Source organism: Muntiacus reevesi, chromosome 13 (genome assembly GCF_963930625.1).
Source record: "Muntiacus reevesi chromosome 13, mMunRee1.1, whole genome shotgun sequence".
Classification (NCBI taxonomy): domain Eukaryota; kingdom Metazoa; phylum Chordata; class Mammalia; order Artiodactyla; family Cervidae; genus Muntiacus; species Muntiacus reevesi.
Window position 1 is genome coordinate 52,548,466 of NC_089261.1, and position 6,120 is coordinate 52,554,585.

Below are 6,120 nucleotides of genomic sequence, written 5' to 3' on the forward strand. Positions count from 1 at the left end.
TCCAACATAGCCTAAAAGCACATTGGTCTGTTTCTTTGGGTCTTCATTTCTGTATGAAAACTCTCATGTCCTGTAAAATTTATATTAAATAAGTGTGTATGCTTTTCCCCTGTCAATCTCGCTTTGTCGGTTTACTTCTCAGACCCAGCCAGGTACCCTAAGAGGGTAGAGGAAAACTTCCCTCCTCTACAGCGGCCTCTGTGTAAGGACCTATGGCTTCTCTCCAGGCCAGCTTCCCACCACCTCCCTTGGTGGAGGCGTGGCCCGGGCAGCCCGCAGGCCGCAGGGATCACACCCTGAACGTTCCCACCCCTCTGCCTTCACTCAGGATCCTCCTCTACACTTCCCTTCTCTGCTTCGCTGGCTGTCAGAGCGACAGATCCTTCAAGGGCTGCCTCAAACGTCCTCTCAATTTATGAAGTTTTTCATGAGTTCACAACAAATCTCTATTCCCCAAGATAAATACGATTTTTGCCCCACTTTGACTCACTGTAGCTTTTGTCGGTTCTTAACTCCTCAATGACGCAGTATTTGTCCTTAGTTTATTGTCACTGTATACAGCAGTCTTACATCTTGTGTGCATGGTCAGTTGCTTCAGTCCTGTCCGACTCTTTGCGACGCTATGAACGCAGTCCACCAGGCTCCTCTGTCCATGGGGGCCTCTCCAGGCAAGAATACTGGAGTGGGTTGCCATACCCTCCTCCAGGGGATCTTCCGTACCTAGAGATTGAGCTTGGGTCTCCTGCATTGCAGGCGGATTCTTTATTGCTGAGCCACTGGGGAAGCCCACCTTACATCTTACCCAGGAGTTAGGCTCCAAAGTCAGTGAGCAAGGACCAAAAAAGTTATAGTGCAAAAAAATCTCTCAAAATTTCCTAAGAAGGTGACAATTCAGAGATCAGTAACTGTTCTCCTGAGATCAACAGCACTCTCTTTCAGCATAATCAGAAGACATCCACGGCTGCACCCTAGCCGAGATGAGTTGCCCTGAAAGGAAGAACCCTGCTAAATGCACTGTGAGTGTTAGTCGCTCAGTCGTGTCCGACTCTTTGCAACCCCATGAACTGTAGCCCGCCACGCTTCTCTGTCCATGGGATTCTCCAGGCAAGAATACTGGAGTGGGTGGCCATTCTCTTCTCGGGGTATCTTCTGACCCAGGGATGGAACCTGGGGCTTCTACACTGCAGACAGATTCTTTACTGTTGAGCCGCCAGGGATCACCTTTGGCTTGGCGACATGTCCACGCTGTGAGAGTCACAGAAGCCCAGCAGGACAATCCTTCATCTCCCATAACGCACCCCCTCCAAAGTGAGTGACAGCCAAGTAGAAGGAGAAGAGGGACTGCCCTTCCCATTTAAATTCTTCTCTTGGCCTCAGTTCCTATGGTTGAATTCATGTAAATTAAATGCACCCGTGATAGCATTTTGACTCCTGGCTCCACCATGTACTAATATGTAACCATGGCCATGTTATTTAATCACTTTCTCTACACCTCAGTTTACATCTGCAAAAAGGGACAGTGATAAGTCCTAATAAAATTAATGAACATGTAACGGTTAAATTAGTTAGCTTGTAAAATAATACTATTTACCTTCTAGGCTGTAAATGAAAATTAGATACACTAATATATGTAAAGCTCTTAGGAAAGTCTTGGCATGTGATAGTGCTCAATAAACATTGCCTATTTTTAAAATTAAAAAAAAATTTTTACTGAAGTATAGTTGGCTTAGGATGTTGTGCTTAATTTATGCTCAGTTATACATATATATTCTTTTTCATATTCTTTCCCATTATGGTTCATCAGAGGTCACTGCCTATAGTTCCCTGCGCTATACAGTAGGACCTTGTTCATCCATCCTATGTATACTAGTTTGCATCTGCTAATCCCTATCTCCCAATCATCCTTTCCTCTACTCACCTTCCCCGTGGCAACCACAAGTCTATTCTCTAGAAATATTACCTATTATTATTGTTTATCTCTCTTTCTTTTTCTACTCGTAAAAGTTTTAGATGAGAAACACTTAGAAGAGTGCCTATGGTAGAACAAGTACTCCATAAGGGTTAGTTATTATTATCATTTCACTACTATGGCCTCCCTATTGAAAGTTTCTTGAGGACAGGGACATTATCTTACACAACTTTATGTCTTTGCAGTGACTCAAAATAGTGCCTGGTACTTATGAGTCACTCAAAAAATAGTCAAAAATCAGATAATGTTGCCCCCCTACCAAATTACTGAGTTACGTTGATTTGATTTTTACAGGTTCATAAAGAAATAAAAGAAATGCATATCCATGAATACCTGAATAACTTTTCTACACTCTTAAACTGTCTTTACCATTTTCCGCAAAGTTCTTCATTGTAAGAACTCCCCCAGGTGGCGCTGAACAACTTCCTGAATAAGGAGTTATTCAAGTACCAGAGTTGGAATGTGAATTACTTGGGGGTAAATGTTGACTTTGGCTTCTCTGAGTTTTACTAAGGACATTTGTACTGTAAAAGCTGATCTTTAAAGCTCATAATTCACCATCTGTGGTTTGAAACCACCTTGGAAATAATGCCAGGACACCAAGAAATATATAATCATGTGTTTGTAACTGATTACAAATCTTTTTGTATCTTAGATCTCCTGTCTTTTAAATAAAGATAATAATATCAACTGACCTTAAAAACGTGATGAATAATAAATGTGAAGCTTTGGAAGTTAACGTTACTAGAAGACTTAGTTAAAAGGCGTCACAGTCTATTAGTTAAAAGTCTCCATTGTCGATATATATGTGTGTATAACTGATTCACTTTGCTCCACAGCAGAAACTAACACAGTATTGTAAATCAACTAAATTCCAATAAAAATTAATTTAAAAAATAAAATATTCCACTGTCAGAGATACATTTTTCTACACATGTACTTGTTTAGGAAGGTTTTCGATTTTTTCAGCTCACATCTTTCAAAGGGACCACATGGAGGGAAAGAATGGGAGACTGTCAGACCGCAACATCTTGAAATAACATTTCTGATCAATGAGATGCAGAGGTGTCAGCCAGATAGAGCTCTGTCGACCCAGGTAGGTGTCAAATATTCCTCTTAATTTAACAAATGGGAAAATGTTCTTTTCCTAGCAACTGGTGTGATCGTTTCTGTTACGAATGAGACTCTCCTCTGTTGGGAAAATTCCACGGTTAGCCTGCTTGGAAGCTGAGACCTCAGTGAGAGGAATCACTGCCCAGCCTAGAGCAAGGAAGGGAAAGGGATTGCACTGCAGAGGGAGGGAGAGGAGGGGTGGAGCTGTTGAGAAGATGGAAAGCTAACCGTGCCCTCTGAGATTCATCCTTCCAGCAATCTCACACATCCTGGGAAAAGTTACTAACATCACAAAGTTACTTGTCAGATAAGGAACCCAGTGGAAAACGGGAGAGTGCTTCTAATGGCCATCTTTGCCTAAAGTAGAAACCCAAGGAACCCTGAGGAAGCAAGAGCTTCCTGGGATTCACAGAAATCTCGGGGCAGGATCTAGACTCTCACAGTCTATAAATTATGAGGGTGCTAGCACCAAGGATGGGGAGGCCCCAATCCCACCTGGTTTACATTAGTAGTAGTAGTAAGATAAAGGTAGCTTATTTACAAAATTATGAATCTTTAAACAAAATTTTAAGCAAAGGGAAAATAAGAGCTAAACATTTTTAAGTACTTTTGTTAGGGGAAGCACTCTGATTGAAACCACCCACCCTGGCCAGGCACCACAGTAACCATTCGCATGAGTTGTTTTATGACAGGAGATCCTGATAAGGAATCCGGAACTAGTAAGTCACCACCAGCCGGAAGAGTTCGGGAAAGGTCGAAAGGAGACACCGCACGTCCGTCCACTTCCCAGAATCCCTCTCGCTAGCATCCATCCTTCTTGGCGTGGCCACCAGGAAAGGCACTGAATTAGATTGATTGGCCAAAGACCACCCGGAAACTAATCCCATCACCATAAAACCCAAGACTGCGAGCCACGCGGCAGAGCAGTTCTCCTGGGTTCCCTTACCTCCTGCTCTCCACCCGGGTGCCCTTTCCAATAAAATCTCTTCCTTTGTCAGCACATGTGTCTCCTCGGACAATTCATTTCCGAGTGTTAGACAAGAGCCCAGTTTCAGGCCCTGGAAGGGGTCCCCCTTCCTGTAAAACTTTTAAGTAAAACCGTAGAGCATTTTGCCTACAAAACCAGGCAGACCACCGTCACTATGAGAGCTGAAATAAATGACAAGGGAACGTCCTTGCTGTGTTAACAATTTTGAGCAAAATTTGGGAAAATACTTTACAATGGAGATTGCTTTACTGTAACACTTATCCAGAAATTAGGGGTCCACCAACAGAAATACGGATTTTATCCTTTCTTATCTGAAGATTTAATTTTTTAGAACAAAGTTAACCATTTTTCTTATTACAAAAATAACACATGACCATTTTAAAACTTAAAACACTAAGGGGATAAATCCATGTCTTTTAAAATTATAAAGTAAATTGACTTCTAGCCTCCGTGAAATGCGAAGATCATTCTCAGTATGGTATGTATAGCCTGTTCTGAGAGTGAATTAGAGGTGAAGGTTGTATAACTATCGTTGTAGCTTTGGGGGAAAAAGATAAAAGAAGAAAGAACTTTTCACTTCATCCATTGAATTAGCTGGGCTCCCAGTGACACATGACAGAAACTACCTTGAACCAGTTTAGCCAAATATGGCAATGAATTTATTGGCTCACATATGCAAACCGTAGGACGGGGAAAGACCACAGGAACAAAACCTCTCACTCAGGAAGCTCCCTCTGCATCTTCTCTACTTCTCTTGTCTGGGTTTATTCTCTCAAGTCATCTGCCACTATGAGAAATACTATGGGCTTCAGGCTCACATCCTTACGTGTCCATGGGCCTCATAGGTAGAAAGTAGACCTATAACATGAGTGCTATTTCCAGAAAAATAGAAAAAAGTTGAAAGAAAAAAATTGTTCACTATATTCTTTGCTGTCTCTCCCACCACTATGCTAATACACATAGTCTTCTTCCCATACATACAGTTCCAAAAATGCCCTTGTCTAGCCACTAATAATCAACCAGAATCTTCACTGGAAGGACTGTTGCAGAAGCTGAAGCTCCACTACTTTGGCCACCTGATGTGAAGCGCTGACACATTGGAAAAGACCCTGAGGCTGGAAAAGACTGAAGAAAAAAGGAGAAGGGGCGGCAGAGGATGAGGTGGTTGGATGGCATCACCGACTCAATGGACGTGAGTTTGAGCAAACTCTGGGAGATGGTGGAGGACAGGGAGGCCTGGTGCGGTGAGGTCCATGAGGTTGCAGAGAGTTGGAGACGACTTAATGACTGAACAACAAACCACTGCGTAGCGGCCCATGTCCCTGTCCCAGCTCCAGGATCTTTATGTCAACTCATGATCAGGATGGATGAGGGTGCCTTGTTACCTTATAACTTAAACAATAAATCTAAATTTCCTCAATGCTCCTAAATATACAATGGTGGAGAAAGAGTAAGATAAACATCCCTTCAAAAGGAATGTTCAAAAGAGGAAAAACAGAGAAAGCATCACTCAGAGCATACACTATTTTTTCCTGGAGAGAGACGGCAAGTTTGAAGACGCAGATCATTGACTCTTGGAGGGCACAACAAGGCTATGTGAGTATACAAAGATGCTAGTTGAATGGGCAGAATTGTAAATGTATAGATAGGTTATAACTGCTGCTGTTTCCACGTGGTAACTTTTTGAGTCCAAACATTTGCCAGGGCTGCTTGGACATTATTGGATCCAGTGGCATTTAACTTGAATGGAGTCTAGAAAAAGAAAGATACACTGTAGACGTATATCAAATTGTTATTTAGTACATCTTAAAATTATACAATGTTAGGGACTTCCCTGGTGGTCCAGTGGTTAAGATACCAAGCCCAGGGGGCCCATATTCCATCACTAGTCAGGAAACTAGATCACACAGGCGGCAACTAGAAATTCGTTGTACCACAATGAAGACTGAAGATCCTGCATGCCACAGCAAAGACCCGGCACAGCCAAATAAATACATACATACATACATACATAAATAAATAAAATTATACAGGATTATATGTGTACTTC